This window comes from Natrix helvetica, assembly GCF_964273705.1.
Source record: "Natrix helvetica genome assembly, chromosome: 3".
Classification (NCBI taxonomy): Eukaryota; Metazoa; Chordata; class Lepidosauria; order Squamata; family Natricidae; genus Natrix; species Natrix helvetica.
The window spans coordinates 89,812,659-89,832,311 of record NC_138549.1 but is presented as its reverse complement, the minus strand read 5'-3'; the positions used below and the strand labels follow the sequence as shown (position 1 = coordinate 89,832,311).

The 19,653-nt window shown below is 43.6% G+C and overlaps 1 protein-coding gene across 4 annotated transcripts in view; it reads left to right on the top strand.

Annotated features, from left to right (window-relative positions):
* LRRC8D (leucine rich repeat containing 8 VRAC subunit D) overlaps positions 1 to 19,653 on the top strand; it is a 100,312-nt gene that overhangs the window by 10,989 nt on the left and 69,670 nt on the right. The window contains exon 1 of one of the 4 annotated variants that reach the window (XM_081946073.1): positions 7,284 to 7,302. The exons of the other annotated variants lie outside the window; for them this stretch is intronic. The gene's annotated coding sequence lies outside the window, so the exon portion shown is untranslated. Of the gene's footprint in view, positions 1 to 7,283; positions 7,303 to 19,653 lie in introns of those variants that run through there. 4 annotated transcript variants of the gene reach the window in all.

Genomic DNA, 19,653 nt, shown 5'->3' with positions numbered 1-19,653 from the left:
ATTCTTCACAGCATTTATAAGTACAATTATACTTTAGCCTCTCTCTACATCCTGATTCCCTTTTAGGCCAGAGGGGAAAGTTGTTAATGTTAAAATAAGCCATAGGTTTCTCCTCTTGTTTGTTCTGGCTAAAAAGTCCATTACACTCTGTTCAGCCCTAAAGAGCATTGCAAATAACACCCAGCTGTTATTAGTGTGGCACCAACCTATGGTCAGAGTTATCTGGAAAAAAAATGGTTGTTTTTTAATTGTAGATAATCTAAAAGTATAAAATAGTTTTAAAAATAGTTGGAAATAAGGCAGTCAAGAAAAAAATACTCTTATACTGTATGCTATGAAACTCATCTGTTTAGGATATGAGTTTACATTTGGCTTTATAGTTCACTATACACTATACAAAGTTCAAAAGAACATCGTTTTAAGAGAGGCTGGGTATTACCTTAGCAAGATTGCACAAAGAGAAAACGATGGTCCCTTTCTAGTGTAAATGTCAGAAGCAAGAAAGTACAATGGTTATTTCTGGGTATAGGGAACAGGAAGAACCTTTGCTTGGTAAAACATAATCTTGGCATTCAAAGTCAGTCCCTGGCTGCTGTCATGATCATCTCCCTGATTTTGTGCCTGGGATCTTACTTTCCAGAATTTTCCAACCTGGTAAATTGGTAAAACTCTGGTATGTGGACTACAACTCCCAGAATTCTCAGCAAGGGCTATACTGGCTTTAAAAAAAGGCTTTGAAATCTACACAACTGCAACTTGCCCAGGCTGGAAAATACTGAGAAAAGGCAAAAATCCTTGAAAATGCAAGGCGTTAGATCAGCGATGGCGAACCTTTTTTGGCTCGCGGGCCATAAATGGAGGGAGCGCAGGGGGGTTGTGTGCGGGCATGCCGCACCCATAATGCAATGTGTGACCCCCAGTGTGCATGCACACACTATAGGCGCTCCCCCCCCATTTTTACGTGCTTTTTTCGCCCTCCCCAGGCTCCAGAGGCTTTATAGGAGCCTGGGGAGGGAAAAAACAGCCCCCCCGGACGCCCTCTGGAGGCATCAGGGAAGCCTCCGGATGGTCCCTGAAGCCTTTGGAGCGCTCAAACAATCCTCCGAGCAAACCGGAAGTCACTTGCAAACGCTCGGAGGGTCATTTTAACCGTTCCGAAGGCTTCAGGGACCGTCCGGAGGCTTCTCTGACGTCTTCGGAGCACTCAAAACGACCCTCTGAGCTCGGAGGGTTGTTTTAAGCATTCCGAAGGCTTCAGGGAAGCCTCCGGATGGTCCCTGAAGCCTTCGGAACGCTTAAAACGACCCTCCGACCTCGGAGGGTCGTTTTGAGTGTTCCGAAGGCTTCAGGGACTGTCCAGAGACTTCCCTCACACCTCTGGAGGGTGTCCGGGGGGGGGAGGCTGTTTTCGCCCTCCCCAGGCTCCTTTAAAGCCTCTGGAGCCTGGGGAGGGTGAAAAATGGCTTTTAAAAAGGGTGAACTCATCTGGCCAGCGTGCGTATGCGCGCTGGTCAGCTGATAGGGCAGCACCTCGCGTGCCCTGACAAATGGCTCTGCGTGCCACCTGTGGCCCGCGTGCCATAGGTTCGCCATCACTACGTTAGATGTTAACATGGTATATAGTTTTATCTGATAAAATTGACCCTACAAGAAGCAGATTTTGGAAGAAAAGGAAAATATAACTAAAATTACTTTTTTTTAGTTCCCATTATTTTCAGTTTTCAAAAATATTGTTACCTTCCATTGCTTACTGTAGTCCTGAAATATTAATCAGGGTTTACATTTGAAAAATTGAGGATATTTTTAAACATTGCAGTATTTTCCAGTGAAATATAACACTACAGTCCAAGATTAATTTCTGTCTGCTAAGCGACTACATTAAACCAACATTTTATTTTAATGTGTAAAAAATAAGTTTGTTTCTATCAGGTGACCAGAATTATTAAGGCTTGTAGAATTAGGTAACTAATATTACTGGAGTTTTGTAAAAGTCTGTGGCTGCAGAAATAGCCTGCTCAATCAAACTTGGGGTTTCATACTAGGAATCAGAAGCAAAAAAAAACCTGAAAATAAAATTGCCAACATTCTAATATCCTTATAACAAATTTTAAAATACAGTATATGCATGTAGCAATTTTGATTGCTAGATCTGAAAAAAAAGATATCATAAAGCTGGAAAAAGAAGATTTGAGCATCTTCCTACCAGGAAAAAAGATGGCAACATCTGGAATTTTTTTAGAAAAAAAAAGATGATTCAAGGAAGATACGGTCAAGGAAGGTGTATAATATTACGCATTAGGACTAAAATGAAAATGCTATCTAAAATGGGAGTTGGTATGATCAAACACAGCATGATTTGGAAAACAGAATTGTGTTCTCTAGGGGACAATTCTCCCTATGGTGTGGACTAGAGAAACATATCTCTCTCGGGTGATTTTGATTCTTCTTCTCTGTTGAGTCTAATTGAGAAATGACTCTGAGACCAGCTGCTGTGTCTGCTTTTTCCCAGAGATGCTTAAGTGTAAAGAATTATGAGGGAGCCATCCCCAGTTAAAACATATCCCTGTTGGGGAACCAATGCCATACACCACAGTCTCTCAAGAAACATTAAACAAAGAGCTGCACGATAAGCTGCCACCCCTCAGATAACCTAGAAGTCTTGCTACCAAACTTGCTAAAGAGTAGGAGGAGAGGAAAAATTGTTTAATTATTTCAGTGACCCAGCTTGACCCCAGCACAAATAATCACCCTTTGAATCAGATGTGATTCTGTAGAGACATCCTTCACTGTTTCGGGAAAGTAAAGTTGCCTTCAAACTGCAGCAGCTACATGTTCTGGTTTCTTTTGCAGAGTCTTCCAAACTCCTAATAAATTTGTGCTTGTCCTTGAATGATTGGCATTGCTCACTGATGACAGACCCTTTCCTGATGACAATTGCTATCTATTAAAGACACCACTCATGGAGAGGACAGATGGGTTGATCATTTAGTCCAATTCTCCTCCTCTTTCCTATCGGTCAGACCTACTGCTGCTGCGAGAGTCCCCCCTCTCGCAGGTATGGCCCTCAGCCCTTCTAAGGGCCCACCTTGATGATGGGTTTACTAACCCAGAGAGGTGGAGGAAGCGGAAATTAAGGGGGTTTTTAATTAAATGTTTTTTAACGGTTTTAAGGGTTTCTAGGGCAGGAGGGAGGGTTAGTCAGGCCAGGAGTGAGATTAGAGCCAGGCGAATAGGTGTGGTCGGGAGGGGAGTGAGCGGAGCGGGGGAGGAGAGGGAAAATAACATTCTAGCAGAGGGCTTTGCCATACCAACGGTCGTGGGGAGGGGTGGGTGCGAGGACAGACTAAGAACCTGTAGTCGGTTGGGAGACCGTGGCTGTTGGACACACCCGGTCGCTTGTACCAACCCCCGCATTCTAGGTGGCCAGGATCTACAGAGCCAGGGCCTGAGGCTGATGTTATGCAATGCAAGGTCCATTGTCAACAAGGCCCCCCTCATTAATGATCTGATCTCGGAGGGGGAGCCAGACCTCGCAGGAATAACGGAGACCTGGTTGGGCCATGAGGGAGGTGTACCCCTCGTGGAAATGTGCCCACCAGGCTATTGAGCATTCCACCAGCCACGGGCCCAGGGTAGGGGCGGCGGGGTAGCGGTGATTATACGGGAGGACCTGGAGCCGAGAGAGTTCGCTGTGCCACAGATATCCGGGTGCGAGTCTCTTGTCGTGAGATGGGGTCCAGGGAGACAGTTGGGCCTGCTGATTGTATACTTGGGTCCTCGCTATACATCAGTGGCCCTGCCTGAACTCCTCGAGCTGATCGCAGCGATGGCGATTGAGACCCCCAAACTTTTAGTTATGGGGGACTTCAACCTGCCATCGATGGGAGAAGCATCCGAGGTGGTTCGGGAGTTCATGGCTTCCATGACAGCCATGTACCTGACTCAATTAATTCAGGGCCCCACACACGAGGGAGGCCACACGCTGGACCTTGTTTTTGTCTCTGGCCAGTGGATGAGTGATCTGGGAATAGGGGATTTAGCTATTACCCCCCAGTCATGGTCAGATCACTCACTTCTCCGGCTTGACTTCCCTGGCGCTACCCCCCCGCCGCGGGGAGGCGGAACCGGAATGTCCTAGATGGTTCCGCCCCAGGCGCCTGATGGAACCAGATAGGTTCCAGACGGAGCTTGGGCCACCTCCTGTAGCCCTGACCCACCCCCGGATGGAGGACCTGGTAGCCGCATGGAATAGTGCGGCCGCCGGGGCCTTAGACCGGGTGGCGCCTTTGCGGCCTCTCCTGCGGCGGCGAACCACCCTGGCCCCTTGGTTTACCGAGGAGCTAAGGGTGATGAAACGCCACAGACGCCTAGAGAGCAGATGGAGATCCTCCCGTTCCGAATTTGACCGAACACAGGTAAGAACCTATTTAAGGACATACCTTGTGGCATTAAGAGCGGCCAAACGTCGACGTTGTGCCGCTCTTATTGCGTCCGCAGATAACCGCCCTGCCGCCCTGTTTCGGGTGACCCGCTCCCTTCTGTCACAGAGGCTGCGGGAAGCCCCTTTACAGGGCAGGGCAGAGGAATTTGGGGAATATCTGCAGGATAAAATCGCTCAAATCCGGAGGGAATGGGTCCCCCTCAGTGGGCCAGGAGGGACGCCCGAGGCGAGTCTTGAGAGACCATTCTGGGAGGAGTTTGACTCTGTTGCCACCGATGATTTGGACAGGTTGCGTGGGTGACTACGAGCCACCACATGTTTATTGGACCCGTGTCCCTCCTGGCTTGTACTGGCATCCTGGGAGGTCACACGAGACTGGCTCTTGGGACTAGTGAACGCTTCGCTGGGTGAGGGGTCCTTACCAGCCGCCTTGAAAGAGGCGGTTGTGAGGCCCTTACTCAAGAAGCCTTCCCTGGACTCAACTGAGCTAGCTAATTATCGTCCCGTCTCCAACCTTCCCTTTTTAGCGAAGGTTGTAGAGAGTGTGGTGGCCCAACAGTTCCCACGTCACCTGGAGGAAACTGATTATCTAGACCCGCGCCAGTCCGGCTTCTGACCCGGGCACAGCACAGAGATGGCCTTGGTAGATGATCTCTGGAGGGCCAGGGATAGGGGTTGTTCCTCTATCCTGGTCGTATTAGATCTCTCAGCGGCTTTTGATACCATCGACCATGGTATCCTATTGCACCGGCTGGAGGGGCTGGGGGTAAGGGGCACCGTTTTGCGGTGGTTCTGCTCCTACCTCTCCGACCAGACGCAATGCGTGTTGGCAGGGGAGCAGAGGTCGACCCTGAGGCCGCTCACTTGTGGGGTGCCGCAGGGGTCGGTCCTCTCGCCTCTCCTGTTCAACACATATATGAAGCCACTGGGTGAGATCATTCGTGGTTTTGGGGTGGGATATCATCTGTATGCTGACGATACGCAGTTGTACATCTCCACCCCGAACCACCCCAACGAGGCCGTCGAAATGATGTCCCGGTGCTTGGAAGCCGTACGGGTCTGGATGGGTGACAACAGACTTAAGCTCAACCCCTCCAAGACGGAGTGGCTGTGGCTTCCAGCCCCCCGGTTCAACCAGTGGACCCCATCGCTGGCCATTGGGGGCGAGCAACTGGCCCCCATGGAGCGGGCGCGCAATTTGGGCATCCTCCTAGATGCCCGGCTGTCTATGGATGACCATGTGGCAGCCGTGGCGAGGGGGGCGTTCCACCAGGTTCGCCTGGTGCGCCAATTGCGCCCCCTATTGGACCGGGATGCCCTACGCACAGTCACTCATGCGCTGGTGACGTCCCGCCTGGACTACTGCAATGCTCTCTACATGGGGCTTCCCTTGAGATGCACCCGAAGACTACAGCTGGTCCAGAATGCGGCCGCGCGGGTGATCTTGGGGAGTATGAGATACTCCCATATAACACCTCTCCTGCGCGAGCTGCACTGGCTCCCTGTGGTCTATCGGGTGCGTTTCAAGGTGCTGATCACAATCTTTAAAGCGCTCCATGGCACAGGACCTAGTTACTTGCGGGATCGCATCCTGCCCCATACATCCCTACGACCAATCCGCTCTCACAGAGAGGGACTCCTCCGGGTGCCGTCCACTAAGCAGTGCCAAAGGGCGGCGCTCAGGAGCAGGGCCTTCTCTGTGATGGGCCCAGCCCTCTGGAATGACCTCCCCCCCCGACATTAGGATTACTACCGACTTCCGCTCCTTCCGTACAAAACTCAAGACCCACCTTTTCCAATTAGCTGGCCTGGCTCAACTATAGTTCTATCTCTAATCCTCCTGGCAATTTTAAACTTTTACATTTTAAAATTTTAAATCGGGGTATTTTAATTTTTAACCTTACTGTTATTGTTTTTTATGTATTGTAACAATTGTTGTGATTTTATACCTCCTCCGTGTAATGTCTAACCGTGTAATGTCTAATCGTGTAACATGTGATTTATTTATTGTACGCCGCCCCGAGTCCCTTCGTGGAGAGGGAGCGGCTAACAAGTCTAATAAATAAATAAATAAATAAAATAAAATAAATCGCCATCATGAACTTTTAAATAAGATTTTCCTTTCGCTTTCCTTTGCTATGCTATGCTATGCTATGCTATGCTATGCTATGCTCCTCTCCTCTCTTTGGATAGTGCTGCAAGACCACTAGTTTCAGGACAGTGGGCCTTTGCAGAGAATTTTGAATTATATCATAGTGAATTGAAACAATTTCTTCTCAAGTAATCCACGTCCATTTCTGAATTACCATGATCGATCTTGTTCAGATCTTAAGCATAGCTTGTTAACAAGAAAGAAAATGATACAGTACTTCAATGTTTTGCTAATTAATACTTTAGGCTCAATATTTTCTGTGCAAAATTGTAGCACTCTCAAACAAAGTTATTTTTTTTTGACATAACAAGTAGAACCTTTTCAATCTTTGCCTTCATATTCTCTTTAAATATATATAACACATTGTTTGTACATCAAAGCCTTTAAATGCTATCTTCATATTGAGGAAGTTTTGTCACATGATTTCTTTGCCTGGCTTAACCATTTGTGAATTGCTAGTCATTTTTGTTATACTGCAGTATCTGAATTTCTTGTTAAATTTAAATATTTTTGACCTCAAGTAAAACAGTGACACATTTCTTGAATTTTAATGTGATTTTCTTTCAGGATTGATCTTTCCAGCATGGTGATTTTAAAAAGAAAACAAAGCCTGAAAAATAGTTTCTAAAATATCAATGCAAAGAGAAACATCACTTAAAAATTAAGTTCAAAACAGCTTTGCTGGCCAGAATTGGTGTAATCAATTCAAGTAAGTTTTTGGTAGTGTGAGAAAAATGTTGTGTCCATTTGGAGTGACAGCAGGATATTCAAGACTCCTGCCTCACTTCTCTAAGTCATGTTTCCCTGTTGTTGCAAATTATAATTGGGAAAGAGATTTACCATATTTTTGGACTATAAGATGCTTCGGAGTATAAGACGCACCAAGATTTTGAAGAGGTAAATTAAAAAAAAATATTGCCCATTTTTTGTCAAAACTGGGCATGCAGGGAGTTTGAGAGGCCTGCAAAGTGTTCCTGGAGGCTGGGGAGGGCAAAAATGAGCAAAAAACAGCCCAGTTTTTTGGCAGAAAATGGGGCGTGGAGAGAGTTTGGAAGGCCTGCAAAGAGCTCCTGGGGGCCAGGAGGGCAAAAACACCCCCATTTTTGTAAAAAATGGGTCCATTTTCTGCTCGTTTGTGCCCTCCCCAGCCCCCAGGAGCACTTTGCAGGCCTTCCAAACTCTCTGTATGTACATTTTTGTGAAAAACTGGATGCACGGGGCGGGGCCAAAAATGCTGTGTTCAATGTATAAAATGTACCCAGATTTTCACCCTCTTTTTTGGGGGAAATAGGTGCATCTTATATTCCGAAAAGTACGGTAATACTTTTTCTCAATTGCTATGATATCACCTATTATTCCTCCTTGCCTCCTTGTAGCTACTTTTTAACTACAACATTTATACAATAACAGACATTTTCTAGCTTGGTGCTCTGGCTTGGTGATTTAAGTTGCAATGATTGTTATGAATGTTTAGGTTAGAATATAGCATTTGGAATGAATAAAGTAATGTGATAATCCTTTAACTGCTTTTATTACTGCAGAAATGTCAAAAAGTTCAAGAACTCGATTGAGTTTATATGGTCCTCATTTCAGCTACCAGTTGAGGTAGCATACTCTACTGAAGCTTAATTGTACCTTTCCTTTCATACAAGGAAATAAAAAATCCTTATTGCTCGTAATCAATTCATTTGCAATTAACTTTTAACCCGATGACTGTATAACTCAAACTTTTTGAACTTTGAGAGATGTTTTGATATTGATGCTGTTCAAGTTTATTGTTTTATGATAATTTGATGGAGGGAGGGCTGTGGTCTACCCTGATTTTGTTCACAATAGTGAGCAAGCAGTTCTATTTATATAATCAAGACCACTCCTTTCACAAAATTGACTTGGAGTAACAACAATACTGGATATTCTATAGAACTAGATAAATGGCAAAAACCTTGGGATAGAAACTGCAAATTGACAATGGCAACTACGTAGAAGGAAAACCTGAATAAAATGTTTTATAGGTGCCATTTGCCACCAGCAAGGCTAGCAAATATGTTCAAAAACATATCCCCCAAATGTTGGAAATGCAACCAGATACCAGGCTCATACTACCATATGTGGTGGACTTGCCCAAAAGCTAAAAAGTTTGGATGAAAATACATACATGGTTAGAGAAAATGATAAAACAACATATAGATTTAAAGCCAGAAATATTTTTGTTAGGAATTTTGCCAGAAAAATATAATAAAGGGAATATATATATATTTAATACTACATCTTAATGGCAGAGAGAACTGTATTTGCACAACACTGGAAAAATGAGGAAACTCCTTCAGATGAAAATGTAAAAAAATAAAAGAAATAGATTGTGTAGAAATGGATATGTTAATGCTAAAGATAATGAAGATGCAGAATATTTTTAACAGGATTTGTTTTATCAATGGTTAGATCAGGGGTAGTCAACCTTTTTATACCTACTGCCCACTTTTGTATCTCTGTTAGTAGTAAAATTTTCTAACTGCCCACCGGTTCCACAGTCATGGTGATTTATAAAGTAGGGAAGTATCTTTACTTTATGAAATTTATAAAGCAGAGTTACAGCAAACCCCTACCGCCCACCATGAAAACTGGAACGCCCACTAGTGGGCGGTAGGGACCAGGTTGACTACCACTGGGTTAGATAATAAAGGTAGAAATTAGAAGTTGGAATAATACTATTGTATACAAGTAAAGAATATCATTATTCCTATTATTATTTAAAATGACCCAGACAATACACTGTCTATTAAATACATACATATTAAGGAAAAAAATATATAAATAAAAAATATTTTTTTAAAAATACTAGTGTTTGGTCATACATGCATAGGACAGATGGTTGTGGTTCTGGTTCTTATATTGACTTGAATGTGCTGAGATAAGGACCTGGGCATTTGATTGACACATTTAAAATGTGACCTAGGCAGTTATCTCTTGGAACTCTTCTGGGCTCTTTCATTGGGAAGAATCCTAATACACTCTGTATGAACGGCTTATTTCTAGATCGATTGAGCTGTATAATCTTTCCCGTTACGGGTATTATATAAAATCTCAAGTTTTACAAGCAAATTTGTTGTTTTCTACATTATCCAGCAACTGCAAATGTCAGCCAGATGATCCTTTTTGAATCCTCCATTGCTTCTATTTCAATTCAATTTCAATTTATTAGCGCTTATAGACCGCCACCTCTCCCGAAAGGGACTCGGGGCGGTGTACAGTCCATGTCAAAGAACAAAATTAAAACAATTAAAATTACTACATGGAAAATATATATATACAAATATAAAATGGATAGATGCATAAGAGGAGGATAAAAGATGTGCAGGACTGTATTGCTAATAAATAATTAAAATAAACAGACATTAAGATCCCAATACCCAATAAAATTAAGACTATAGAATAATACCCTTAAAAACCAGTAGAATATAAATGCCAGGAGATAGGCGTTGAAATTATGCCAGGCCAGCCAGTCGAAACAGGTCAGTCTTTAGTTTCTGCCGGAAGGAGCGGAAGTCGGTGGTGGTTCTGATGTCGGGGGGGAGGTCATTCCAGAAGGTTGGGCCCATCACAGAGAAGGCCCTACTCCTTGGCGTCGCCCACTGGCATTGCCTAGCGGACGGCACCAGGAGAAGCCCCTCTCTGTGAGAGCGAATTGGCCGCTGGGATGTATGTGGGAGGATGCGATCCCGCAGGTAACTGGGCCCTATGCCATGAAGCGCTTTAAAGATGGTGGTCAAAACCTTGAAACGCACCCGAAAGACCACAGGCAGCCAGTGCAGCTCACGCAGGAGTGGTGTCACATGGGAGTACCTGGTACTCCCCATGACCGCCCGCGCAGCTGCGTTCTGGACTAGCTGCAGTCTTCGGGCGCGTCCCAAGGGAAGCCCCATGTAGAGAGCGTTACAGTAGTCCAGGCGAGACGTCACCAGTGCATGAGTGACCGTGCGTAGGGCATCCCGGTCCAGGAGGGGGCGCAATTGGCGCATCAGGCGAACCTGGTGGAACGCCCCCCTTGCCACGGCTGCCACATGATCGTCCATTGACAGCCGGGCATCTAGGAGGACGCCCAAATTGCGCGCCCGTTCCACGGGGCAACTGCTCGCCCCCTATGGTCAGCGTTGGAATTAGCTGACTGAACCGAGGTGCCGGTAGCCACAGCCACTCAGTCTTGGAGGGGTTGAGTTTGAGTCTGTTGTCCCCCATCCAGACCCCGACGGCTTCCATACACCGGGACATCACTTCGACAGCCTCACTGGGGTGGTTTGGGGTTGAAACGTACAGCTGAGTATCATCAGCGTAGAGGTGGTACTCAACCCCAAAACCACGGATGATCTCACCCAGCGGCTTCACATATGTGTTGAACAGGAGGGGCGAGAGGACCGACCCCTGTGGCACCCCACAAGTGAGTGGCCTCAGGGTCGACCTCTGCCCCCCCGTCAACACACATTGCGACCGGTCGGAGAGGTAGGAGCCGAACCACCGTAAAACGGTGCCTCCGACTCCCATCCCCTCCAGCCGGCGCAATAGGATACCATGGTCGATGGTATCAAAAGCCGCTGAGAGGTCTAATAGGACCAGGATAGAGGAGCAACCTCTATCTCTGGCCCTCCAGAGATCATCAACCAGCGCGACCAAGGCTGTCTCTGTGCTGTGTCCGGGTCGGAAGCCGGACTGGCGTGGGTCTAGATATTCGGATTCGTCAAGGTGTCGTGGAAATTGCTGCGCCACCACATTCTCAACAACCTTCGCTAAAAAGGGAAGGTTGGAGACTGGACGATAATTAGCCAGCTCCATTGGGTCCAGTGAAGGCCTCTTGAGTAAGGGCCTCACCACCGCCTCTTTCAAGGCAGTTGGTAAGGATCCCTCACCCAATGAAGCGTTCACCAGGCCCAGAAGCCAGCCTCGTGTCACCTCCCAGGATGCCAGTACCAGCCGGGAGGGGCACGGGTCCATTAAACATGTGGTGGGCCGCAGCCGTCCACGCAACCTGTCCAAATCCTCGGGGGCAACAGAGTCAAACTCCTCCCAGAGTGGTCTTACAAGACTCACTGTTGACGGCTCATCCGTGCCACTGGAGGGGGCCCATCCGCTCCGGATCTGAGCGACTTTGTCCTGCAGATATTCCCCAAACACCTCTGCTCTACCCTGCAAGGGCGCCACCCGCGCCCCCTGTGATAGGAGGGAGCGGGTCACCCTAAACAGGGCGGCAGGGCGGTTATCCGCGGACGCAATAAGAGCGGCACAATGTCTACGTTTGGCCGCTCTCAATGCCACAAGGTAGGTCCGTAAATAGGATCTTACCTGTGTTCGATCAGACTCGGAGCGTGAGGACATCCACCTGCTCTCTAGACGTCTCCTATGGCGCTTCATCGCCCTCAGCTCCTCGGTATACCAAAGGGCTCGGGCGGATCGCTGCCGCAGGAGAGGTCGCAAAGGCGCAACCCGGTCCAAGGCCCCAGCCACCGCCGTATTCCAGGCGGCCACTAGGTCCTCCGACCGAGCGCGGGTCAGGGCTACAGGTAGCGGCCCAAGCTCCGTCTGGAACCTCTCCGGTTCCATCAGGTGCTTGGGGCGGTACCAGCTTGGACGAGCTGGCTCCGCCTCCTCGCGGTGAGGGGTAGCGACAGGGAAGTCGAGCCGGAGACATGAGTGATCTGACCATGACAGGGGAGTAATAACTAGGTCCCCTATTCCCAGATCACTCGTCCACTGTTCAGATACAAAAACAAGGTCCAGTGTGTGACCACCCTCGTGTGTGGGGCCCTGAATTAGTTGGGTCAGGCCCATGGCTGTCATGGAAGCCATGAACTCCCGAGCCACCTCAGATGCTGCTCCCGTCGACGGCAGGTTGAAGTCACCCATGACCATAAGCCTGGGGATCTCAACTGCCGTCTCTGAGATCAGCTCGAGGAGCTCGGGCAGGGCCGCTGATGTATAGCGAGGAGCCAAGTATACAATCAGCAGGCCCAACTGCCTCCCTGGGCCCCATTTAACACCTAGGGACTCACAACCGGGTATCTGAGGGACAGTGAACTCTCTCGGTTCTAGACTCTCCCGAATAACTACCGCCACCCCGCCACCCTTACCCAGGGCCCGGGGCTGATGGAATGCACGGAAACCTGGTGGGCACATTTCCACGAGGGGTAAGCCACCCTCGTGGCCCAACCAGGTCTCCGTTATCCCTGCAAGGTCCAGCTCCCCCTCGGAGATCAACTCACTAATGAGGGGGGCCTTGTTGGTTACGGACCTTGCGTTGCACAGCATCAGCCGCATGCCCTGGCCCTGTAGTTCCTGACCACCCAGTCTGCGGGGCTTGGTACAAACGACCGGGCGTAGCCAACAGCCACGGTCTCCCAACCAACCTCGTGATTTTCTCCTATCCTCGCATCCCCCCCTCCCAACGACCGATGTAATAAAACAACCCTCTACTGGAATAGCTTGTTCCCTCTCCCCCCCCACCCCGCTCACTCCCCTGCTTGACTCACCTGCTCGACTGTTGCTGGCTTCTGTTAAAAGCCTATCTACTACTGTTGATTTAGGCTTTGAAGCTTTATCATATAATGCGTATTTTTTCCCCTTTTTTTAGAGTCAAACTAGATATATTGTAATTCTTGGTGTTGTGTTGTATACACTGCTCTTTGTTTTAATTGCTTAGTAAATGGTATGAATTGTAGAGCAGGCGCAATAGTTTTCAACCCTATTTTTGCTTTTGTAAACACAGATGGAATTAGTTTCTCTCTTCCTTTTTTTTTTTTTACAAAAAATAATGTAATGTAAATTAAAAAATGTGGCCACATATGATCAAACCATATGACAAACATTGATGGGTTTACATGTCGAATTAAGTCATTATGTAATATATAACAGAGGCCTGGGTCATAGGTAAAACAAATAAACCAAGTTAGCATCATCCTATCCCAGCTATCAAAAGGGACCCGGTGGCTCAATGGCTAAGATGCTGAGTTTATCGATCAGAAAGGTTGGCAGTTTGGCGGTTCGAATCCCTAGTGTTGCATAACAGAGTGAGCTCCCGTTACTTGTTCCAGCTTCTGCCAACCTAGCAGTTTGGAAGCACGTAAAAATGCAAGTAGAAAAATAGGAACCACCTTTGGTGGGAAGTTAACAGTGTCTTGTGTGCCTTTGGCGTTTAGTCATGCCGGCCACATGATCACGGAGACGTCTTTAGACAGCGCTGGCTCTTCGGCTTTGAAACGGAGATGAGCACCACCCCCTAGAGTCGGGAACAACTAGCACATATGTGTGAGGGGAACCTTTACTTTTACCTTTAACCAAGCTGTCTTATTTACGTACTTTGAATTGCAATGAGCATCTTTCCTTTTCACCTCCTGCCTTGAGGAGCAGATAGAAGCTCTCTCATGGCGCTGGTTTTAATCAGGAAATTCTCTCACACCCTTTTCTCAGAATCACTTTTTAAAATAATAATTCCAGTTCCCTGAAGCTGCATTTAATTAAAAATAATAATTATTCTTTTTTTGTATGCATAATTTGACATTTTAGAATATGCAATTATTAGACTAGTTGAAATAGTATGTCTGCTGTAACGGAACAAATCCAGCTTTATTCAGATTTAACTTGAATAATCTTTTTGTATTTTGGCAAAATGTGACTCCTAAGTCAAGCTTGCCGTTTAGCACAGTAAGTAATGCTCACTTCCCCATTACTAATTTTAACTGACATAGCTCCTCTGTCTCTAGTGGTAAAAGTTATTTTAATGTGGAGGAATCAACACTGTTTTTGAAGTATAGGCCTTCACTGTTCGTCAGAACAGCATTTTCCATCCTCTTATAAACAACCATGGAAATCTGCCGGAGAGGATTTAAGGGCTACAACTGTTGAGGGGAAAAAATGTTTCAAAGCTTGAAATGTTCTTTGAGGAAGTGAATTATGCATTTCCTGAAATGCTTCTATTAATAATGTTTTGCAGTCATATTTTAAGAAATAGAATAATTGGTTCAAAATTATTGTCTGTTATATCAACCCCCTACACCTTTCCTCGTCCCTCATGTTTTGGGGTGGGGTGTGTGTATAAGAAAGGGCTTTATTTGTCAGTATGGCCACAGACTTCCTTTATTTTTCTACTCTGTTGTTACTTCTTGCCCGGTCAGTCTGTGGTCTAGTAGTTCATACCTCTAAGTAAGCCATAATGCACATTGTTTGTTTTTGGTTAAATGTGGTATGTGAATCCAGTCAGTTGTGTTTTAATAAGTCATGTTTAATGGCTTAGAGCAACGTGTAAGCTCAACTCTTGGAGCGTACTTAACAAACTGTGGCTTGGCTTGAAACATGGATCCAGACAATATATTTTCAAGGAGATGAAAGGAATCTGTGTTACATCAAGTGTCAGGGAACGTTTTACTCAAAGCTGAAAACCTAATTTCAGTTGTGGATGATCCAAAATGTAACAATGATTAAATTATAATGAAATTATACCATATATAACTTTATTAACAATCTTAATGCAGCTAATAAGGTAAGTCAAGTCAGATTTGATTCATGATGACTCCATAGACATTGACATATAATTTTGGGCAACAATATATATCTTGGCTTTGCTTTCTTCTGAGATTTTTTTCCCAGTTTCCCAATCTACTTTACAACCCTGATATTCCCTGGCAGACTCCCAGATTTTATCATGCTTAGATTCTGAGCCCAAGCAAGGATGGCCAGGTGCTGAGGGGTGATATCTGTACCACTTATTATTATAGAATATGGTATTAAATTACCACAAGGAAGCTACAGAGATTCCAATCATTTGTATCATATTTCATACAAATGTGCACTTACTTGATAGATATTAATCTAGATTGAATTTCTTTTTGTACTTATTGCATTAAATCCACTTACTATAATTACACTCTTTAATAATTTTACCATTTATCAATACAGGTTTTGAATTTAATAAGGGCGACAATCTGAAATTGTTTTTAGCTCCTACAAGACCAATATGCTGCATTTATAAAACATTTTTTTTCTTTTCAAACTACAGTAGAACGTCTGGTTACGAACACTTCTGACCACGACTAAATCAGGTTCTGACCAAAAAATTCACACACACACATCCCCCCTGTGGCCGATTTCTCCTTTCGCGCCATTTTTTTTTTGTAAGTGCCAAATTTCCAAAATTAGATTTAGGTCACGCCAAATCGGGTTGTGAACATAGTTATGGAATGAATTATGGTCGTGACCAGAGGTTCTACTGTATCAGGTTTCAAATATTTTTCCTATTAATAGTTCAATATTTGCTTCTCCCAAGGGTTAGGGTTAGGATTATGTCTTTCCTTCAGCCTATAAACATTATCAAGAAAAACTAAAAACTAGGTTGAACGTAATAGTGCACTATATTTTAACTTTAGCAAGACCACCCCATTTTACAAAGTAGGATCTATGAGCATATCCTAACAATTGTTTCATGTAGAAAGCAATGTGCCCAAAACATCTGTGTCTCGAAAGGCTGAGCTATTGTTTCTTGTTGGCCTGCCATTCTCCAGATAAATGGATCCCAGAATACATTTTTGATTAGCTAAAAGGAACCGTCACATCAACTAATATTTGAAACTGTCCAGTGACTACAGAAATTGACTACCCCCCTGTTTTCCAGGTATTACGAATGGATATTTCTCTTTAGCAAATGATGCTTTGTAGCGAACAGTTTCTTTAAATTCAGGTCCTCTTTTGTATTGAAACTACACTTCGATTTTCTGAAAAGCACCTCATGTGCTCCTACAGACAAGACAGAAATATGGGAAGTCCTGGACTTACAGTAATTTATTAGTGACTGTTCAAAGTTATAATGGCACTGAAAAAAGTTATGGCAGGTTTTCCTACTTATGGCTGTTGCAGCATTCCCAAGGTCACATGATTAAAAATTCAGATGCTTGGCAACTGGTTCATATTTGTCAGGGTTGCGTTGTCCCAGGGTCATGTGACCCCATTTTGCGACCTTCTGACAAACAAAGTCAATGGGGAGGTAGATTCACTTAACAACCATGTTACTAATTTAACAACTGCAGTGATTCACTTAACAACTGTGGCACGAAAGATCGTAAAATGGAGCAAAGCTCCCTTAACAAATGTCTCACTTAGCAACATAAATTTTTGGCTCCATTATGATCGCAAGTCCATAATTGCAGATGATATTTATGCTGTATTTCTCTTGGTCTAACCAAGGGCACTTCATACACCTCTTTCTGGGATCTGTGTGTTGAAAATAAATTTAAAAAATTAGTAGCTTCATTTATCTCCATATATAGTGCCTGGTATTTTTTATTTGGTATGCCCTTATATCAAAGTACAATGCAAGACTTTTTTTCCCCCCATAACCAAGTGGCTTAGGCAACTCCCAGGCCTAAAATCTTGGTCACCCGTTCCTAGTGCAACATTGTAAGGTTGGTATGCAATGGTATGGCAGGGAAGCTTACATTTTTTTCATTTTCATTTTGTTTTGAAAACACATTGGCAGCTGACTGGTGGGCATTGTAAGAGGTTGAAGTATTCTTCTGCCCCTCTAGTGTGATCTGGATGGGTGCATCTAGATTTTGGACTTGATTGACTCTCTAGGGGAGGAGCCACCACTTCAATAGTTTTGGATCTCCTCCTTTGGTCACAGGAAAGCAGGAATACAGAGTAAGTAATTCCCATTTAATGAAAAAGCCACATATCCATTTTCAGTTATTTGTTCTAATATTACCCTCAAGGAAAGAACTTTAATTTTGTTGATGATATGATAAATAATTTATGTAATAAATGCTCTAATTACATGATACATTCTAATGTGTGCATTAATAAAGAAAAATAAGAGTTTGTGGCTAGGAACATTTTCTGTAGGCATTTCCAGCTGGCTTCATAAAGCAATCCCAGGAGCTTCAGTGCTTAATGGGAAACACACATTGCTACAAAACCTGGGATTATCACATGTCCTACAGCAGAAAATGTTAAGAATGATCTAGCCCTCTTCTATTTAAAGGTTCCTAATTTCATAATGGAATTCAATACTTGAAGATAATGTAATCTGAATATTGTCTGCCCCAACTACAAATTTTTCCAGGAAATCCTAAGAACTATTCTCTATTTATCACATTTATTTCAGAAGAGTAGTTAACATATAATAATTTTAACAAGTTTGTTAATGTTAAATCTCAGTTAGATCCATTTTTTATATTATTTCATAAAACACATAATCAGATATAGATACTTAGCCAAAAATATTGGTCTATATATCTTTTCCAGAACTAATTACCTATTAACTTCATGTAAAATGCCACTGAATCAAAGAGCCCAATATTATTAAAGTAAGAAGATTCAAAATCATTATAGCAAAGAAGATTAAAAAGTAGCTAACCAGGATAATTTTTAATGTTTATTTTAATAATAGGTTGTTAGTTACAATGGTATCCCAGAAATATTGAAAGAATACCAAATTTCAACAGATTTCAATATTATTTCATTCTTTTTAAAAAATTTATTTAATTATCATAATCCATGCATTAAAAAGACAATATTTAACTTTAAGGGGGGGGGGATTAAAACTCTTAAAAATACAAACTATGGAGCAAAGAAACATTTTATACTTACCAATAGTCATGAGTTCATTACTATATGATTAATACAATACAGTCAGTATAAAACATCACAAAATCCATGCCATATTAATACATATTTCCACATCCTTTGATTAATAGAAAATATTGTCTTTTCCAAAACACATTTGCACCAGGTATTTTTTTGTTCTTGTATTTATGAAGTGGCCATTTCAAAAATTTGCATTGTTAATTAGGAATACATAAAATATTATGTCTGAAGAACAAATTATAAAGAAAAGAAAATTGCTAGGACTAGCTACAGCATATCTCTTGTGAAAACTATTACATTTTTTTTTGTCAAATTAACAGATAATTTCACTGAATCTTCCATTTTTGCTACTCACCTCATCACATTTTCTATGAGAATGAGAGTATCTTACAGAATAGTTTCATAGAATTTACAGGATATCTACCTTATCAATCCCTGCCTTATAGAATAGACTCATAGATCTCATAAGCGAATTGGTCAGTGTTAATTTTTCTAACGAGTTAACAGCCTACCTATAACCAGCTCCTGTAATAATGGAAATCTATCTGAAATTTCAGAACACTTTTAAAACAGTGGTTCATATAATTACAGACACTAATCTCTGTGTGTGTGAGAGAGAGAGGGAGGGAGGGAGGGAGGGAGGGAGAGAGAGAAATACACTTACCTGCTTACCAAGCCTTCACAGGTGAGCAAATCCATCCAAGAGAAACTGAATCTGTTCCGTGAATGATTAAAAACATCATTAACTTATCCGGATTCCATGTTAGGTTCTTCTCTCTATTTCAGTTCATTGTTACTAAAAGGCAGCAGTTCAGAACTTAAGCAGCTTCCTTCTAAAAGGCATGGATTTAATTATGTAATTATGCACCTATGTTTATATGAAATTTATATTTATATGGAAATTTTTATTAACATTTGGTTACATCCTCCACTATTTCTCACAGCAGTTCAATAGAAATATTAAATATCTGGAAGGTTAAGTTAGAACTCTGAGGAGTTCTACTGGCCGATGACCCCATAGGAGTCTAGTCCAGCCTCACATGAACTGTATAGAATAATAAAACAGTTGCTTCCAAGCCCCAAACCAGTTAAGCAGCCCGGAAGGGTAATATGATACAAAAACACACAGATCAGTTAGCAAACTGGCAAGGCTGTACTCTTTTCTATCCAGTTTCAAATAAAGATCGTCTCCTAAAGCAGTCAACACTTTTAATTGCTACCCATGGCAATTACCCCGGCCTAATCCAGCAATTCATTGCATATGTTGATTTTAAAAAGAGGTATGTCATTACATTGAAATTACCATACCTTCTGCCTGGCCACTACAAAAATATGCTGCTATTTTGAAAACCACCTGATTTGTATAAACCTCGATATACAAACATTTCACTCCACAGAACTATTGTTCCAGATAGCTTTTGAACACGAATCTCCTGGATTT